The sequence below is a fragment of the Sparus aurata genome, chromosome 13, assembly GCF_900880675.1.
Source record: "Sparus aurata chromosome 13, fSpaAur1.1, whole genome shotgun sequence".
Taxonomy (NCBI): domain Eukaryota; kingdom Metazoa; phylum Chordata; class Actinopteri; order Spariformes; family Sparidae; genus Sparus; species Sparus aurata.
In genome coordinates, this window is record NC_044199.1 from 12,038,736 (window position 1) to 12,060,170 (window position 21,435).

Below are 21,435 nucleotides of genomic sequence, written 5' to 3' on the forward strand. Positions count from 1 at the left end.
TTCTCTGCACTTATGTGAGACAGTGGCACGCTGATGTTCACAAGTGAGCCACAGTTACATTAACATTAGCTACAGCAGTATAGTTTGCCCATAGCTGTCTCAGCGCTATCTTTGATGTCCCCTCCCCTCAGGAATTGCTCTTGAAAAAAATCTCATGTGGTTATCCCCTCTGAAGTTCATAATAGATTTTAGCCCCTAAGTACAGTGTTTGACACAGACTGAACCTATCCACAGCAGTTGAGCAATGGCTTCTGCTGGGGCACTGCAACACCAACAGACCGCACGCAGAACTGCACTGAACAGTGACACCGGAGCCGGCACTGACAATAATGGCACTTTGTAAACATTTTATCTCGAGGTCTTGACAATCATCAGCAAACACTTCCGTTGCTTTTTCTTTTAAATCATATTCCATTTGCCCTGTTTTTTTTGTTTTTTTTTTAAGTTCTGCCTTGCGTTCTAATTGAAATGCATGACTTAACACATTTGTATTGCATCAGCCTGGCTTTGTTTGATCAAAGACTATCAGTTTAATTATTCTCCATGTCATGTGTGCTGGGATTGGAGAACTCCTTTTTTGTTGTTCCCTTTCAATTTATTCATAAAGGGAAGAAGGCTGGAGGGACACACCCCTTTGTTTTTTTTGGTTCGCAAAACAGTTTTTGGGGTTAGAGGAATTTTTGCCTCATTTGCAGGGTTTGCTTGGTACGCCGAGGGCACCAAAAAGGGAACTCTTCACAGGCGCCTGAGCGTATACTCTGAATACTCCCACATGCTGCTGCCTAATATGAGATTACATCTAAATAACTGACACCGGTTAGATGTGGTCTAAATTTGACTGTACATGAAGCTCATATCAACAAACATTCGGTTCAAAGTCGAGACACCCCCCCTCTCAATCCACAGGCGTGTAGTGGTGATACGCACAAAGGTTACTTTCTCTTCATTATCGCTGAAGAAGTCCCAGGCTATCTCATTTCCGTCCCCCTCTTTTGTACGCAGTGTGAATCTCGACGCAAGTCATGCTTCACAAATGTTTCGAAAGGAATGAAAAAGGGTGGGAAGGCTCCAGATAAATTTGAATTCTTCCTCTTTATTAGCTTTATCTCAAGTGTAATAATGCATTCAGGGCCAAGTGGGAGGCAGGCCGGGGGGAGGGGTGGTGGTGGGGGGGGAATTAGGAGCATCTGTCAGAGAGATCCACAATAGAAAAACAGTGCCCAGAAGCCTGAGTACAAAGCACGTCTCACACCTAGACACGCACTTAAAGAATTTAATGGGCATGTCAAAATATAAAACCCCGCGCTGAGGCAGCAAGTAGCGTCTTTAATAAGTCGCCGTAACTGTTGAATGATGAAAAGAAAATGCGATGCGCACCAGTCAAGTACCATCATATTAGATTATATTTGGATTTTTACTCATCAATCTGCTTGTGTGTGTGTGTGTGTTGGTTGCTACTCAGAGGCCGTATGCTATTTTTAAAGGAGTTGCATCGGCCCGCACTTCACTACCTCGGGCATGCATTACAATGTCTCATCTGCATAATGTTCCGGATATAAATGAACTCCAGCGCCTCAACCAGTATCTGCCATAAGATCAGTTTTAACCCACATGATAATGGCCATGCACGTGAGCACACATAAACAAGCCCACGTCGAAAGATTCACGGAAAACATGTGAAGAAAAACATGTCGCCACATTATGTACGTCTTTGTCTCTATCGCAAAAAGCAAGCTTGTACTCGCGCTTCGCACTAGGACGCACAAACTCAGTACATTACACAGAGCCGGGACAGGGATGGTGTTATAAATTACAAAAACGCAACCCGTGCTTATCTCAACATTGATTAAAAGGGAAAACTGGCCCTGAATACCATCCAGAACCCAAAATGGTTTGAAATGAATAAATCATAGCTCTTATCCCAAACAGCAGAAGGAGAAAATGAGCAATATCCTAGAAAGCTTTAATTTTATTTTTTTTTTTTACCAGCGTAAATATGAAGGGGTTGTTTAGTGAATTCTAAGCAGATGCTTACCTGATTGTGATTCCACGCACAGCAAAGGTGGGGCTGTGGGGAATCCAGTGAGAGGAGCACATATTAAAATACCGCCTTTAATTCTACCATGAAGAGTAATTTGAAAATACTGTAGTCGGTACATCTCGGAATAAATTGGCTGTGTAATTTGGCACATATTGCCGGATCAAGGCCCATATGAAGAAAACAGGGGTGAAGGAATGTTTGTTGCATGAATAAAAAATCTTACATTTCGAGTTTTTTTATTCTTTTTCTGTTCCGCTTGCAAACAAGCGATCAGCCACCAGGTTCCCAAGGACTTTCTGTCAGAATGACACAATGGACATGTCACGGCATTCCGCAGCAGCATGCTACATATTTCGAAGAAGGCTAATTGAGACAGTTAATCAGCCCAGATTACAGATTGGTTTATTTTTATCCCAGTCATTTGCAGCCACGAATTTAACAAATGGCTCCCTCTGTTTCTCTAAACGATGGAATGAATCGCCCCATTTAAAATGTAGGTTACAGCCATTGCTCTGATTTGCGAATTCAAGAAAATACAAAAAAACAAAAAAACAAAACAGAAATATAAATGCATGTGCTCACCCCAGACCCAGCTGGATATTTTTCTCACGCATGGAGAGAGGAGAGCTTTACCTTCTGAATTCTGAGAAGCTCAAACAAACAAACAAGCGCAAACAATGCAGCTAGTGATGGGTCAAATGCAGAGAATAATTTCCCCTCGGGGATTAATAAAGTATAAAAAAAAATAAAAATTTTAAAAAAGCGTGTCGCACAGCCACACTTTGAGTGCCAGTTGTGTAAATTGTGCGTGGCATATAATTACGTCTGTACAAGAAGTACATACCAAAAAAAAAAAAATGTTTTAGCCACATTTTTTGGAAAAATGGTAAATGGTAAATGGTGGTAGCTAATTCTCAAAAGTAGTTCTCAAGAAGCACAGCTGTTGACGGATAAAATAAAGTATCTTTGGTCTGTGTCAAGGCCGGTGAATTCTGTCAACAAGGAAAGGACTAAAATGTAGAAATAAAGCTCAGTGAAGTATCAGCTGAGCGATTTAACTGAAAGATGCCCAGAGCAGCCCAGGATCACCAGGATATAATGCTGCAAGTTACTGTTCTGCAAAACCACAGATACATCCAGGGTTGATAGTTGTACCACACGTGGCATATAACCTTAACACTGCATGCTTATCACATGACTGTGGTGGGGAAGGTGTTGACATTATTACAAGCCATGAGGCTGCCAAACTGGCAACCGCAGTTCAAGTCCGTGTGGACGTTTCCAGCTGTTTTTGTGGAGACCAAAGCTGACTTTTTTTTTTTTTTTCCACGGGAAGTTGGACCACATCCATCTGTTTTTGTCAGCAAAAAGACAGTTCTTTTTAACAAGAACAGGGGACATTTCCAGCCATAGGAAGTCGTAATGATCTCTAGCTGTTTTTGTGGTGACCAAAACAGTTATTTCAAGATAAACCATGATGTTTACCTAACCCTAACCAAGTGGTTTTTGTGTTTAAACCTAAGCAGAGCACAAGCACAGTATTGTGTTATTAGAGAAATTAAAAATTGAACCTAAAAAATCATCACGTGGTAACATAATGAAGCCATATGTTTTAACTTGTGGTTCTGCAGAAACGTACTTTGTCCAGAGTGCTGTGTGAAGTGTGGCTGCATTATTCTCATTCTGTTATAGAGGACAAAAACACTCTGGATTTAAACCACCCACAATCGTCTTGGGCGGGGTAAAGCCTGGCAGAGGGAACTTGTTTTTGCACGTTCAGTGGCAAGCCATGGGATTAAAATGTCTTAACCCCTGCAAAAGAATAAAGGTAACAGCTGCTAGCTTGGTTGCTAGCTTTGAGGTTGTTGTTATGTCCAGAAGATGCAGGGATTTTGAAAAACAGTAACATACAGAGAGTGGAGAGGGAAGTTTCACCCTGAAATAGGTGCTCTGTGACAGGCTTACACCCTGAGGTTACAACCGGTCTGACTGAAGTTGTAAAAACAGCAGGCAAACCTATCAAAAATGGTTATGACAGGCACCAGGTGACAGGTGACAGATTGAAAGCCAAGGCCCAAAATCACATGGAAAGACTTCGACTTTCTGGCGAGGAGTGAGTGGAAAAGGGCCGATTATACCGCAGGGCTGACGAGAGCAGGTGGGTGTGGAGGGTCAGGCGTCCGATTATTCAGGGCAAATGGGTTTTTACAGGCTACAAGGGGGTAGCTGGAAGTGTCAGTGAGGAGGCTGGGACAGTCAGAGGGCATCTGGTGGACAGGAAGAGAATGGCAATGAATGAGCCCGAAGAAGCAGGAGGGATGGAGAAGCAGAACGGGACAGTAAATGTGCAAACGCAGGAATCTTGAGGGGACGACCTGTATAAAATCATTTTATCATCACTTTCCAGAGAAAAGAAGAGTCAAAGATTTCATGATGGTAAAAGTAAAAGTAAAAGGAGACTCAGGCAGCTCACCAGTGTTTTCATTTAATTGTGCAAATATATATATACCTGTGGCATTTCATGTGCAGCAATATGTTGTTGCCACAAAGTTCCCTTTATTTTGTAGGATGTTCAGTGCCAGACTCAGTAGGACGCAGAGGTAGCAATTTCCTCCCATCACCAAAATATGATCCAGAACGACTCTTCCTATTGCACACTGTGTTCTGCAGCTGCTGTTTGTTTTTGTTTTTGCAATCCGTTCTCTATAGCAACCCATCCATTTCTCAATCTGGTCAAAACTTCTTTCTCTTCCCTCCAGCTGGAATGTAATTTCCTCTGAGTCGAAACTACAGGCCTCCATTTAGTTTTTTCTTTTTTTTTTCGTTAGCTTTTTACTTTATTTTTTATTCTTTTCTCTTCCAAAAGAGTATTTTGTCAGAGTTACACACTGGTTTGTTCCTTTGAGTAAGAGCCTCATAATTTAATGAGGCCTTGACGGTGGATGCGTACTGACAAAGCTCATTTCCAGTGGAAACCTTAACGTGTAATCACTCGATTCTGCTACGAAATGAAAGTGTATCCATATTGCTGATGGTCACGGAAGCAGAAATCATAGTGTTCTACAATAAGTGGAAACCGTGCTCGGACAAGACAAAATTAATTAATTTCTTCCAACTGAAAAGTAGGTAACATGATGGACTGCTCTCTAAACCCCAGCAGGTTAAGTGGCATGGTTAAGTCAATCAGTATTTCTTTAGTTATATTACTCGAGTTGTTTCTGACAGTGGGCATGGTGTGCACTGATTAACTCCATTGGTTTTTCCGCTGTGATAAACACACGTCTCTCATGTGATTTCTTGCCAAACTGAGTGTGATTGTGAAATTTTAATGAAGCAAAAAAACTGAAAAGCGTACTCTGATTTTTTCTCAAGAACTCGCAGTATTGAAGGCGTTTCTGAAATAATCTTATTAAAATCATTCGCTGTGTGAGGAATGGGCCATTTAAATCACAGCTGTCTTCACACTGCACGCTCACAAGCTATTCACATGCGAGTTAGTCTTCTCTAAAAAAAATCCATGTAAGGGAGGCGCCTTACTCGATTGTGAACTGATTCACCACAAGGTTGATTTTTCTCGACTAGTACAGTGCTTTCTCCATTCAGTCTGCACATGGCAGGCCAAAGAGGGTGCAGGTTTTTCATTCCACTCGACGTGTGCACGACACGTGCTTCACCGTCTGATCAACATATTTCCAACCAGAGAGCCGCAGCTTAGTCTCTGCATGATTAGCAAATTGGTGAATACGCTCCCCTTTTAGGAGGCGTTCAGACCGAGCACCGGGTGAAGTAACTGAATCCAAGGTCAATCGAAAAAGATATGAGTGGACACAAGCAGAGGAGGGGCAAATTGATCTTAAAAAAGAACTGGAGCTCCTGGTAAGTTTTTCAAATCAGCCCGTGCTAGCCAGCCATCAGCCACACTGTACCATCACGTCCGCTGGCTGTGCGGCTGATAAACAGTCATTACATTTGTGTGAACAAAGTGCATAAATCTGTTTTTCAGTGGCTGCTTTTTTTAGTCCCTCTGTTTGTTTGATGCTTCATTTGCAGTCCAAAGAAGCCAAGAGCATATTTCCATGAGAATAAACACAAAGGTATTTTCCTACATGAGCAGATGTGCTTGATATCGCCGGTGGTATCAGTTATTAACCAGGGCCGGGAGGGTGACCTTAAAAATGTGTTCTGACACAGTTACTAATTACCTGTTGAAAATGTAATCAGTACCGTAATCCAAGTTACTTTTGGATTACCTCAACAATAAACATATGAAAATAAAGACTAGAGAAAATAAATGTCAATAAGATTACTCTCATTTAATCTCAACAACAAGTGTTCCCTGTGCAAGAGCACACACTTGTGCACACCAGAGGGTTGTTGTCTTAAAGTGTTAGTGTAACTACATCTACTCCAATCACTGTAATTAAAGCTGCAGTCTGGACTTTTGAGAAAAAAGTGGAGCCTGCCATGCACTAGCAGGCTTGTAACGACGGTATCGGAGGAAGCCAGATAACCAAGACGGCGCATTCAAAATAGCACCAACAAGATAAGCCTTGATTCCATTTCTGATCAATACAACTAAATTACAATGGGAGTGCCTCATGCCGAGTCACTGTAGTAACCCAAGTAACAAACAATATTCCTCAAATCGCGGTTAGAGTTACCAGGTAATCATTAGCAGATGCAACGCCATGCTGCCTTTCTGAAGCATAAGTAACGTTATTTCTCTCAACCAATTCAATTACTTCAGAGCGTACAGAACCCAAACTAACATTATAACTGCCCGGCCACTTGAAAGACACTTTTGCTAACCAGTAGCCATAAAGACAAAGCGAACACCAGATTTAGCAAACAAGCTAGATTTACCAACAAGCTGGCAATATGTGCTATTGCGAGTACTACTGTAACCGCTGCCACCATAGCCATGTGGTTAAAACATAGAATTAAACATATATCAAGCGGGGGTCCTTACTTGTCCAGAAGTAAAAGCATCCAACTCTGCATCGCTCTTGAGTCCACCTCTGAAATGACGCTCCAATATTTATCCTAGTTTTCTCTCTGGCTCGGTCCAATTCTTTGTTTTTAAATCGCTTACCTTTGTCAGTCTTCTTATTTCTTCTCTTTGACGTGGGCAATGGTGGGGCATTTTTCGGCTCTGTTGTTGTTGTCTGTTCTACCCCATTGTTTACGATGTATCATCAACATATTTTTTTTTTTCCTGTAACTTCACTGGAATACAGTTTTTTTTTTTTTGGAATTGTGATTACATAATCCCGTCAGACACGTATTCAGTTACTCCCCGAGCCTGGTTATAACACAGCAGGTGAGGAGTCTGGAGGACAAGGACATCAGGGACTTCCAGACCTTCTTCTCTGTCTTCCGTTTTTTACTTGTCTTTAAATACATTTAGGTGTGTGTGTGTGTGTGTTTGTGTGAACTTGGTTTTATGCAGTAATGTGTGTATGTGTGTTTGTGTGTATGTGTGTGTGCTTACAGATGTGATGTCTTAGCAGGGTACTGACCACCTGGTGCTTGACTGGCATGTTTGCCACGCCGCAGGTAGCGTGGGCACGTCTCCAGGGGCATCATTACACAACCTTGTTCCCTTTTCATACTTTCCAACCAAGTTCACCCGCTAACTTCGGTTGCTTTTATTTGTTTGATGTTTAAGGACATCTCAGGATGAAAAAAAGCCTTTAATGGTGACATTAATCAGCGGCGCCGTGCCATTTTTAGCTCGAGTGTCACAGGACGACCTGTGCAGACAAATTAGTAATTATTGTTATTTAGGTTTTCTAATATTCATTCATTTATCTTGTGGTAAGGTCTAAAGGTCTGAGTAGAAAATGCATGAATGTGAAGGCGGTGGTAGCTGTGTCCCTGTGTGTGTCCTCTTGGGTGCGTGTGTGTGTGTGTGCGTGTGTATGTGTGTGTGCGTGCTCTAAACCCTTGAGCCGTGAGAGCTTATAGCTTTGAGGGCCCAGCCCCTCCAATTATAACACGTTAAAGGCAGAATTCTCTTTACTTCTCTCCACAGGGAACCAAGGAAGAAGGCTTGTCTAGTTTCTCACTCTACCCAGCGTAATAATTACCTGAGATAATTACTTTCCTCTCTCAAGCAATTAATGCCAATTCCGGGGGCAATGGTTTGGGATTCAGGCGGGGACCGGGGTTATGCACAGGCTTAGAAATTAACAGCAGGGAAGCTTTTATTTTTCGACTGTCTTTATTAAACACTTTGAGAGTTGAAACCATGAGACATGTGAGCCAGGGTGGGCTGAAGTGAATGGTAAAACTGAGGAAAACATAGCAGGGAGAGGTAATTGGAACAGATGTCGGTGTGACAAAATATGCTTTTCGCCCTCTGTGAATATTGTTTCCGCTCCTCTGGTTATCCAGTCATTTCCAAATTCCCCAAGTCAAAGAACGCCTGTATGCGCAACACACCGAAGCACTAATACTTCTCCATATGTATACGAAAAAAACATCCATCGCTGACTATGATCGTGCTTTCTGTGACTGACAAAAACAAACCCCTTCTAACAGTGCCACATGGACCGGCATTCAAATGAGTGGGATCAGGATCAAAACCATACGTGGCTGTTTCCGATCCTGCTGTGTGTGTGTGTGTGTGTGTGTGTGTGTGTGTGCTTGTGCTTGTGCTTGTGCTTGTGCGTGTGTTTGGATATGTGCACACGTGCGACTAAGCGAAGCTGATGGCTGTCACATGCAGCTGCCACCCTGGGCTGAGTGCTCTGCGCTGGTGCCAGTGCCAGTGCCTCATCATGGGGGATGCAAAACATTTTGAGAGAGTGACCCGCACGCGCAAACCAATCGCTCTTTCCCTTGTAATTATGCGCCTTCAGAAATAGAAAGACACGCAGTGGGGAAAGATGAACACTCATCCCATTGTACGCCAACTGATCTCATCAACTGATTAATTATTCCGTATTTTTTATTCCCTCATGGCATCAGGGTTCTAGCAATGAGGGCTGTTAACAGTGAACAGTAGCAATCATGTGGGCAAGAGCAATGTTTCACCAGCTCTGCATATTCATGCATGTCTTTTTAAACACATAATGCTCCGTAATGCAGCACGTATAAGTATAGTTTCCCAACGTAGAGTCATCGTACATCTATCTGACCTTTTTATTTTCAAATGTATATTTCACATTCATTCCATCGTCTAAAAGCATCTCTAAGTAAGTGTTTATTCACATATAGCTGGAAGTCAGGGGAGTTTTCCTTCTTCATTTAACTACTAATGTTTTAAATTAGTAACGTACACCTGCATGAAAGCAACGACTGTATGACTGATAAATTATTAATGAGCAGCCCAAGTGTTCTGCCTATATACGCCTGCATTTCCATACATTTGAATATGATAACAATGGTGGTGAGAATTTGAGGATCAGGTAATATAACCATATCAACTCATACTCCGGTGGCCTTGACGGCTCGATGCGCTGCAACTTAAGAAAAAGCATCCAAATCGACAGAACAAAAACATCCCCACCGTCTAAACTCAGGATGAAGTGACGGTGCCGCTGCAAAATCGTGTTCAGTTTTCCCTGCATAGGTTGCGAGCTCAAAGGTGGTTGTTTTTGTTTCATGTAGCCATGGGCAGATAGTGAAAGGGGAGGAGAATGCTGACTGAAATAGTCGGCAATGGTAGGTCACACCAATTTTCTTTGAAACAATACAAATAGCACAGACAACAACGGAGAAGGTTTCCAGGGAACATTAAGATGTGATGCACACTGCTGTGACATGCATGTTGTCAAAATGGCTACACGCTTATTAAGTTATTGGAGTCGGCGTATCCTTTTTTTTTTTGTGGGAAACATACGTGTCTCGGCATCACAATCACTTTGAATTGTATTTGCTTGATTTTTCTTTATTATCTATATATGTCCTGCACATGTTCTCAAATTGGTGAAATTGTTTTTTATTTGCTTCTCTTTTGGTCTATTTGCATGTGTTGTCTTGAGTTGCAGTGCACTGACTTCCAGGGCCATCATAATACAGTGTTTAAAGGCATGAGCCACAATAATAACTGTCACTTGATGATCCCTCCATCCATCAGCTCTGTCAGTAGAAGCTCCTTGTAGCTTGCTGCTGTGATGATGTATTGAAAGACAACACATTAAGTATTGACCTCATACTCATTGGGCTATTGTTGGGTTAAACATTATTACTTGGGAAAATGTTAAAATAGTATGTTTAAAACTGACTTTAGGTGAAAAACAAATTACTTGAGGCAAATGGCACATTGAACTGCTTAGGAGCAAACAATGGGCATATGGTAAGAATGGTCGACGATTGTTTACCAATTAATCTTAACTGGCCATATCATAAAATATATTAGTGAATCAATATCTAATTATTTTACATATTTGAGTGATATCAAATCCACATTGCTGTATATTGGAAATATTGCTAGACTTAATGGTCTCTCACTGGTTTGCACAAAAAATAAATTGAAAAAAGCTATCAAGTACATGATTTTACATATCAACAAATCATTATTTGCGTCTTTGAAATTTTGTTCTGTTTGTCATATACATTATATGCACTGCTGGGTTTTCACTTTCCCCTTCCAGTGCTGTGTGGGGTTTTTGTTCCCACTATGATCAGGTATGCTTTTCTTTTAAAACAAACAAACAAACAAACACAGAAAAAAATTATCAGAGTGATTTGTCTCTATAGTGCAGTAGAGTTCAACAAGGCCGCAAACAACCTTAGCCTACAGAGATGAAAAAAACCTCTCTGACAATGCGCGAGGGTCAGGTCCGTGCCTCATAAAGCGGCAAGTATGTGTCCAAACTAAACCGCCCAATACCAGTTCATGCAGGTGTTAATCAAAGTATGTTACCATTGTTGAAAAAACATGCACACGACAGGCTGTCCTCATCAGAATAAAATGACCATATAGGTTGACTGTGAAAGCAGCTTATTACGACCCATCGGTTTGTTGTTTTGCGGTGACCTCTACAGGCTGTAGTTATTATTAGCTACATTGGTAAGATAACCATTCTTGCCTAAAGCTAACCAAACTGCAAGGGTGCGTTGCTGGTATGCTAAATGATGATTAGTCATCGGCTAATCGACCTATTCAATTGTTGAAGGATGTGTTGTACGCAGTCAGTAAACTGACCCCTTGGTCTTTAATTTCAATAGAGGGTACGACACTAAAACACTTCCTATGAGGAATCCGGTCAGTTTGAACGGCGAATCATTCATCACGAATGACAGCGAAAGAAAGACGGGCATGAGAAGTAGTTGAGGAAGACAGCATCATAGAGGGAGGTGGCATTTAAAATGTATAGCTGCTGCTGGTGTTGTTTGTGCCCCATTACCATAGGAAGCGAAATGACCACATTGTGTCATCAATAGTGAGTAAATGACAGTGAAAGAAGGAGTGTCACCTTTAGAATGAGCAAGGAACAATACCTGTAATGGCTCATTGTGCCTCTGATAAACACAATGAGCCCATGAGCCCATTTTTTTAGACTGTTTTTTCGCTGGCAGGAACAGATAATATGCTTGTTAAATATTCATCTAATTACCGCAGATGAAGGGCCTCTCTTGTGCCGCGAGGTGAAATTTTAAAATGCCATTCAATAAATCTTTTAAGTCTAACCTATTCCTTAACGGACTTCTTCATTCTGGTCAAAATAGATCAGCTGAATAATTAAATGATCTCTACCGTCGAGTAAGGCCACTGCAACAACAAGTAGCGAAAAAAAGATATGCAAAGAAGACTGGACTATAGATTTTAAAGTGAAGAAAATGAACATTATTCGAAACCATTACCTCCAATGGCTCGCACGACGCCACATTGGCCGTTTGCTGTGCCGAGCAAAGTATAACAGGGTAAAGCCAGCCAGGCAACAGAAGGCACAATGGAGGAGAAGCCGATTTCAGGAAAAGTTAGGCATGCCTTAGAGTATGAACAGAAGAAACACGCAAGGGCTAGGTTTAAGCATGCTGTACACTTTTTTAAAAAGTAATGAGCAGACCACGAGGGCAAACTCCATGGCCAAAGAGCCGCAGCAGAATAATGTTTAACAATTCAGGAAAAGAATGAAAGACTATGAATAACAGTGAGATGCCCTTGCCATCCAGTATTGATGGGGTTACTGGGTTTGAAAATAATGCTGAACTCAATTTCATGGAGGTTGATGGTCCTAACAATGATGGTGGAGTTATTAGACCTGATGAAGTCAAATGTGCCATTGACACATTGGTAGTGAGCAAAGGATGGGGCCTTGGGCAAAATAACAGCAATAAATCTAAAGTATACAAACCACAGAATCTCAGCTTTCTGGACTGTTAATGTATGTAAGAACATGTAACAAGACCCTATGTTATCTATCTTGCTAAGTCAAGGAAAAAAACACAGAAAATATCCAGCACAGGAGATTGCAGACCAATTGCACTGGCTAGCATACTTTCCAAAACAAAATTTATAAGAACCACTGACAACCAATCTGGTTCTGAATTTGACGCACACTCAACCAAAAACTTTTCATCCAAAAGCTTGGGTTACATTGTGAAAGAAGCTTCTGTGAAACAGTGGACCGTTTTTTTAGGGGGAGCATCAGCACTCTTGCAAAATGATTTGTCCCTATCCATTTGGTCAGTGTAGAACAGTCGCCTGATTAAATTATTTCATACCAGTTCAGGTTACAGTGGTGAAGGGCTAAACTAGATGTTGGTCGAGATCAGCTGGTACAAGTCTCTGGTGCAGATCCACTATGGTTCACGCAATGCAGGAAGATCTGGGCAGTTTTTACAGATATACAGCTACAAACATTTTTTTTCCTTCTCAAAGCCATGAACAAGAACTGTGTTGAAAGAGAGAGTGAAAGACGACAAAAAAAATGTGAAAATTGTATGTGAGGCTGACCAGTGCTGGACCTGTTCATTTTGTGTGTGTGTGTGTTTTGTAACTCATTTAGCAGCTAATGGGTTGTTATCAGCATTGCACCACCCAGTGGTTCAGAGTGGCCTCGGGCTTACAGCGGGAAGCAGTCTCTTTATCCATTTTCTGCTTTGTGATCAAGATGTTGTCTGTCAATGAATAACATTCACACCAGGGGAAAAATAATAAACTGCCCTCCTTGCTGCACCCTTTCATATTCAAGTAGAGTTCTGTCCCTTTAAAGAATACAGCGGATCACCGGATTATAATTTTTTTCTATCTGTCCAATTTTAACCAGTTAGCATATGTAGATACAGTTTAGACTGCACTGAACACATGTATTCATGTGTACTTTTTGATCATATGCACACACAAGCAGGTAGGGTTAAAAACCAAAGTACCCCAATACAGGAACAGGTGCACCAATATGAATATTTGTCCTCGGCTTTAAAATCTGGATGATTCGTTCCTTCCCTCCAAAGCCCCCTGCTCTTTTCTTCTCTTTCTTTTCACAGACGGAAAGTCATCTGGCACAGTAAAGTCATCTGTAAAGGAGACTGATGGCCAACAATTGATGTGCCAATCCCGTCTAGACAGCGGCACTTCATCCAATTATGTTGGGTATACAAACACGAGCGTCGACAACAATGGCGGGATTACCAACACCATAAAGGGGAAGAGGAAGGAGCGGAGGAAGACAAGTGATGAGGATGAAACGGACAAAAGGAGATAGATGGCGACAAGCCTGGACTGAGGAAGACATGATGGTATCAGCGGTGAGAGATATGGATTTTATTTAGAGGGAGGAACAAATAAAATAATGTCAATATGGAGATAATAACATACATACACACACACACACACACACACACACAGAAACTCACACAGACACACACATGCTCAGTTTGTTGGTGTTGAACAGCACAAGGAGGGCCAGCGGAGGCATCAGATGGAATTTTGTTTACTCAGAACTTCTTCACTTTTATCTTTTACCGGGAGCTTATCTAATCATTTTGGTTCCTGTCAAAACTTTCAAACACGTCTTCACAGTGTTATTGGAAAGCAGATGAGAACAGATACAAAACTACAGCTGTCTGCTAAAGTGTTGCCTTCTTAAGGTCGTTGCAGCAGTTTTTTCATTTTTTATTTTTTTGACGAGTCAGACCTATCAGTTTCCCAACAGCGCACGAATGCGTCACAAAAGCCCTGATGAAAAACAGCCACTGAAACACCACTGTTAACCTGGACGACATTTGTATTTCTAATTCTGTATTTCGGCAGCATGTTTTCTTTATCTTCTTCTTATGAGAATACACTGCTGAACACAGCAGTACTGAATTAGGTTACGTTTCCAAGAAATCTTCCCGTTCATTTAATAATCCATGCCCTTTAGGATCTGTGGTAGAAATAATAAAATATTGATTTTTCATTTGACATTCTGAGATGCAATTAAAGCCGATCTGGACTAAAGAAAATGTAAGAATGCAGCCTTGTGATGTCTAATGGGTGTGCGGATTTTATTTGGTGTCGGGGAAAAATGCTGACGTAATGTCTGATGACCGGCGCTGCAAACAGGCATCCCGGCAGACAGTAAAAGATGATAAATGATTGGAGAAGCCTCCTTCAAAAGGTGTGTGCAGGCTCAAACCAGTGTGCAGTTCTATTGCTCAGATAGGTGAATGTCAGTTGGAGCAGAGTGTGTGTGCTTGCAATTTTTTTTTAGACATTTATGTGTGTGCATCTGCGTCTTGAATTTCTCTACCCTCTGCCTTATTTATGTGCTCCTCCTGGATGGTGTCATTTCCCGTGTTTGGAAGCTGTTCCTCTGACTGCTCATGAGCTTTAAAGCTTTTAAAAACATCATGTAACTTTATTACATTAAAACAACAGCTTCTGAAACAAGTTGATGGTTCAGTGTCTTGTAATAAGGTGAATGGTGTCTCTGTCTTAGCCACTCCGTCCCCCCTGTGAATTGTTTCTGCTCTATGTTACTTCAGTGAGAGGCTAGGATCATAGCGTTATGAGTTTTGTTTGTAGGCGGCACCTACAATACATCTGACACACTGTTACAGACCTGGGATACGACAGTGGTGTCACACTCACAAACAGCATTTCTACATAAAGTTGCTTTAATGTGTTGTATTACAGTGATTTTGCTCCATAACATTCCCTAAAATGACTAAAATACTGCTTTAGCTAACTTGTTTCCAGTTCTAATGCTAATAATCATCTGCTCTAATTAATTTAGGTGGCTCTGTGTGGACAGAAATGAATGATTAAAACCTAATACCATACTACAAATTGGAAATCAGGAGATAATTTTTCTGATTATTTAAGTTATAACCCTCCCTAACACGTAGACTTGACTTTGCCACCAGGTGTTGACCACTTCTCCTCATTCTTACAGCATTCCGGCAGTCCATTAGTGTTGATTTCCAGTGATCTACAGTACACCATTATTAACTTCCTTTTTGATCTTTCCTTCAGTGAGTTGATGCAACCTCAAGTGTGGAGGAGGAGGAGGAAGGGGAGGTTCCACAGTTTTGTTGATGTTTTTCCCTGTCTCCAGATGCATTTGTTGATAAAGGTCAGTATATTCTTAATGATGTCCTGTTTTCATCTTCAGATGAGATGTAAGATGAGATCTAAAAATAAAAAGACATCTTGTTATGTTCTGTACTAGATAGGGCATACATTTGCACGGCCCTCATTTCATCTGTCTCTGTGGCTGCTTGGATACTTGATTGCGCTTATGCTGAAACCTCGTACTGAGAGTGTCGCTACAGCTGCGAAAGGAAACAAGATCGGGCTTGTCTTCTGAATAATGCTGTCGGCGGGGTGCAAGCAAATGAAAGGAGGCGTAAGACCACCGCAGCTTAGCTTTTCTGATGTCATGGATAATTTGTTTCCACTGTACATGGATGCAGTCTAGATAACACTTAATCGACTGAATTTTGAGTTTCAGTTTGATTTTGAGCTCATGTTGTTTTTTTGTAACAGGTGTCAAAGTTAGCACGGGGTAGAACTTTGACACTACGAGCGTCAAAGTTAGAAACCACCAAGCGGGACCAGCTACACCGTCGCCAAGTCGAGCAGGTGAGAGCTGAGGCCAGCTTACATTTGGTTTGTGGCATTTCCAGTTGGCATGCAGCGATTAATGTCTGGCATCAGATTCTAGAAAATGTGCCGAATACGTTTCCTTTTCCACAAAACATTTTCAAAGCTGATGTTTCAAGTTTAAAACCTGCGTTCTTTTTTTTCACTAACAGTTTTTCTTCCCTACCTTTGTTCAGTTTTTAAGTGCATTTCCGCCACCTGTTGGTCAGTGGAAAAATGCAGCTAAAGAAATAAATGCAGAATTATAGTCCTGTTGGTTGTTGAGAAAAGGCTCTTATTCTGGTATAGTCAGTCATACACATATTAAAGCAATATGTGATCAAAATTAATGGAGCAAATCCAAAACACTGATAGTTGTTTTATAATGTTCTGCCTGACAGTGTCAACATGGGTTCAGTTTCTATAGTATGTGAAACTTGAAAATAGTTTAATTTTGAGCATCCGTGCAAAATGTGAAGCGCAGTATCATGCAAGCATTGCAGTTTTAATGACAAGGACTCAATTCATTCTCATGGTGATGTCACTATGATCTCATTCTGACAGATTACTTGCCATTAACTAGCTACTACATCTTTTTCACTCCAAAAATGGGATGTGCTGCTAGACAAGGGTAAAGGCATCGGGATTTGGGAAAAATCAGCATACCAATAAAGCCTCTGCATTTTAATTAGGGCTGGATCATTAATGAGTCATCTGAAACGGCACTCTCTGAATGAACAACTCCTTTTTAAAATGTGGCATAGGCTGCCTCTGAGGCCAGTGTGCTAATAGAAAAGTTAATTACATCAGAGGCATTCATGTTAATGTATGTACTTTGACAGAAGCGATATAATAAAAGGTTAGAGGAGTGTGTTCCAGTCCCCTGATACCAGACACATTTAATTGCTTTGTCTGCGGCTCCACAGTCAGTCATCTTGACAATGTTGTAAAATACAGTTGTGTGTTAATCATGAATGGCTTGTTAGGCTTTGTTAAAACGGAGAAGCGTAGCTTCGATGGATTTAATACAATGATTTGACAAGATTGTTATATGTGTATGGATTTGAATATGCTATGTATATATGTAGAGAGTTGATACTTAGGTGACCTACAGGCATAAAACAGGAAGGAGGGACCCCACAGAGCAAAGAGTGATGATTACTTCTCATCCACTACCACACACAAGGGAATCCAAGGGTATAGGGGGATGGCACAATGGACTGATAAGTTGGAATAATATGTGTCGAGGTGTGTGCTATTTTGATAAAAGTCTGCCCTGTAAAGGGGCGTTCAGACCAAACGCGATAGACACGAATACAATCGCTTGAAACGCTTGTATCGCGCCGCTTGGTCATTTTGGACCATCGCGTCATTCGCGCCACTCGTGTCATTCGCGCTTGACGCTCAGGGGAAAAAAAAGACGACGCACTTGGCCGCTCATTTTTGAACCGGTATTTCTCAACCCGCTCTCTTTCCACATCGATCATGGCTGATATCACCACCGTTGCTACACTGTACCTGCTGTACAAGTCCCAGAAACGCCGGAAAACCACCCGCCGTCGTGTCTGGGCCCATGAAGTCTCTGGAGACGCACAGAGCTGGGGGAATTTCACTGTCTCCTCCAGGAGCTCCGTCTGGATGACGACCGGTTCCAGCGGTATCTCAGGCTGACCGAAGCCCAGTTCGAGGACCTGTTAGCTCGGGTCGGTGCCCACACACAGCTACAATTAGCTTCTCCTCCATGTTGGTCCGAGTGTAAACAACCGTACGTGAGTGACGTCGTCGGCTTGAACTCGTCGCTGATTGGATGTCGCGGCGCGATGCCACCTGAAAAGTTCGATATTTTCAACTTTATTCGCGACGCTTCAGACGCGCCACTCCAGACGCTTCAGACACTTCATTCGTGCCGCGCTAGACGCTCCATTCGTGCCGCCGCCACCTGAATCGCGTGTCATTGCACCATTTACATTGATTTTCAATGTAGAGTTGCCGCTCAATTCGCATCTATCACGTTCGGTCTGAACGCCCCTTAACAGACTGGATCAGCTGGAATAACTGGGAGATGATTGACAGCTATTTGTCCCCATGCTTACCCACTTAGTATTAATAAGTATAACAAGTATAACAAAATAAGGTCAGATTGCATTTTACAGGTCCATTCCATTAAATCACCTCATTTTGAGGTAGTAATTGCAGTAATCGAGGGGCTTTTTCAAATCAATTTCCAACATGTTAATTACCACCTACTTACAATGAAATTGTGTGTGAGTGTTAAAAAAAATAATTTGTATTATTGGTTCTACAACATTTACTAACTGCTCAACAATATTACAATTGATGTTCAACTTACATGTTTCAGCATCAAAAGGAAGATGCTGGAATCCTTGAAAGCCACACATGGAAGCAACGTTTACCTGCTCCCATGTAACCATGCAAGCCAGGTTTCCATATTGTACTGTATTAAATCGGGCAATGAAGTTCATAGGTCCAAATAATCTGGGGGCTGGTACAATAAAAGTTTTGTGTTGTTAGTGCTTCAACTGTCACTGTCAGTCAGAATCCATTCATCCCAATGGAAAATCACAAAGGTGTAGAGCCTTTAGGATTCCAAAACTCAAACCCCTTACAATGTGTTCATGAAATCTAACTTGGTCTTGTGTATCACTTTGACTCATGCAGTCATCCCTCAAATACCTGAGTATTCTTGAAGAATGGTTTGATTTTCTCCTGCACAGCCTTCTAGACTATTAGCAGAGAAAACTACAGTGAGGTGGACTGAAGGTGTTGTGAAGACAGGCTTACAACTTAATAATCGCTATAGACGATATATTTTTGGGTGTCTGTCTTGGAGTTTCTCTGTTCATGTGTTGGTTTATATTTATTTGACAGTGCCAAGTGGTATGTGTCTTTGACACCATAAGCACTTAATCTTTACCACTTATTGGTTTGTCGCGGTGACCCAGTGGTTTAAGTCGCAATCACTGAGATACAAAATTGTTGTAAACATTGCAGTGTTCAAGCAGTGTTAAGTTTGTTTTCAGGCTTGTCAGGGTTTTAATAATTTCAACATGTATTAATACTTCATCAAACTGAATTTGAACTTGATGGAAATATATCTATGAGATCGGGGAAAAGAGGGTTTTTTATGCCGTTTTATTTTGTCTATGTATTTTCTGCAACATGTATGAATATTTTCAACTGAAGATTAAACAGTATATTTATGCAAAGCAATGTTACAAGCACAGGCGGAAATCACAACAGGGACTCTCTCTAGAAAACGAGAGATTTGTACTCCTCATTGAGATTTATCAGTGAAGACACGTCATTTGAAAGAATATAATCATATGCAATAAAAACACTTATGCTAATTTAAGATGCACAATGATGTTGTTTTAAGTCTACTAAAGATTGGTTAACCCATCCATGTGCCTCACAGTGGTTTGGTCCACTGCAAATCAAGCTGCACCTCACATACCTGTCTCTGTTCAGCCTCTCTCAGTGTGGTGCTGGCCGACCATGGTAAGTAGAATTTTTTTCCAAAGTTGAGGTGTTTTGGCTTAAAACAGCTCGCCGCTTCAGTCGCCAAAAACACAGTTGTGGATGTCCTGAGGTCTCGGTAAGAACACCTAGTTCTGCCTCAACAAACGGGGCTGGAACATCTCCCGGGTTGTCCTTAAACATATTCAGGGACGTCAACCTTCAGGAATTGCTCTTGTTGGATATAAAGAGTGGTGTTTAGAGATGATAAGACAGAGTAAACAACAGTAAGTATGTCACTTAACCTGTATCAGTGTTCATTATCATCATCATCATCAGGACATCTACTGAGAGAAGCTGGGTTCCACGATTGAATTAATCTCACATTTATTCAGATCTTGCTCATTCATTATGCAGTTTTCAGACCAAACTGGTAACTTGGGATGACTTTCTTTCTCTTTAACTTTTTTCCTCGAGTTTACAGAAAGTGTGAGGAATTCAACCAAAATAAAGATTCGGTTCTTCAGAAACTGGCAGGTAAGGTTAGGAAAGGGCTTAAAATGTGTTGTCTGTGTTTTTGTTTGCCTGACGAAATGTAAAAAAAAAATGTTGGGTTTAGTTGTTTGGCGGTTGTTTCCAAAATAACGTGTTGGTATGAAATGTGTTCAAAAACAAAGATGAAAGAACCCGGAGGGCGGAGCGTTTGTGGAGCCAGCAGGGCGGAGCAGGGAGGAAGTCCCCGACCGCCGGCGCACCACCCGGAGATGTTCTGGGATTAAAGGGCGAACTTCAAGGAGGGTCGGCTTCCAGCTGATCATCCGGAAGCCGGCCTACGGGCACAGGGGATTGCCATAGGTGTGATGAGGAGCAGTGCCCATGGGCCCAAAACCAACATACAATGGAGATTCAACATGGCAGACGGTTTGGGTTAAATGGTCTTTCTACTTTTGTTTTTGTTTGTGTAGTTCACAATAAAGCCTTTCATATAAGTCATATAATGTCAGAGGATAAATCGATTATACCGAGGTCAGGGGTGCATTCAATGACACACGTTGACTTATTTAAATTAACAGTCAGCCTAAATGTATTCTAAATCGCTGAGCATACAGTGGTGTGTACCTCCAGTGTCTTTATGTAAAACAGGCAAAACCTGGACATTCTGGGTTGGCCGTTTGAACACAGTAGCCTGTGTGTAGAGGAAGAGTGGCCTGACGAGAATGTTTCAGCACCTCGGAGTGAGACACAAAACAGAGTGGGTTTGATTGTTTCAGCACCTTCGGGGGAGGAGACAAACAGAGAGTCACACGAAATAATGACACTGTTAATAATCTCGGGGAAGCGCAGACAGACAGAGAGCCTGCATATGAATGTTTCAGCACCTCGGAGAGCGACGGCGCGAGCACCAGACAGCAACCGCACTGTACTGACCTAATTAGCATGACTGGTGTTGCTAAATCCCACGCAGAGCCAGTCCCTTTGTTGGATTCTTTTTTTTACTATCTGTTGTCAACTTTGGCATTCAGTGCTTATATGTTTGCTTTCATCGATTATGTAGACTGGCAGTTTTATGTTGTGGCATCAGAGTCTGTTTTATTTCACAAACAGCTTAAGCCAGTGGAGGCAAAAAAACAAAAAAAAACACGGAAAACATAAAGCTGGCTGTCGACATCCTAGCAGAGCTCACCGCGAGACATATAACAGCTTAAGGGAACAATGTTGAACTCTTCCTAAGCCTTTATTGGCAGTACAGCCCAGTCAATGATATTAGACTGGGCTGCAGTCCCAGCTGAAAGCCTTTCGCTGTCGAGCAGAGAGATAGGGAGCTGGACAGATGGGCCGGTACAGTGGACAGACAGAGGGACATAAACCAGATTAATCATCTCATCATGTGTGATTA

The 21,435-nt window shown here is 41.7% G+C and overlaps 1 long non-coding RNA gene across 1 annotated transcript; it reads left to right on the forward strand.

Moving 5' to 3' along the window:
* The first annotated feature begins 19,669 nt into the window (after positions 1-19,669).
* Positions 19,670-20,234, forward strand: LOC115593956 (uncharacterized). Its single transcript, XR_003986396.1, has 3 exons — positions 19,670-19,825; positions 20,016-20,075; positions 20,216-20,234. It is a non-coding gene; the product is annotated as an uncharacterized LOC115593956 (long non-coding RNA).
* Positions 20,235-21,435: the final 1,201 nt, after the last annotated feature.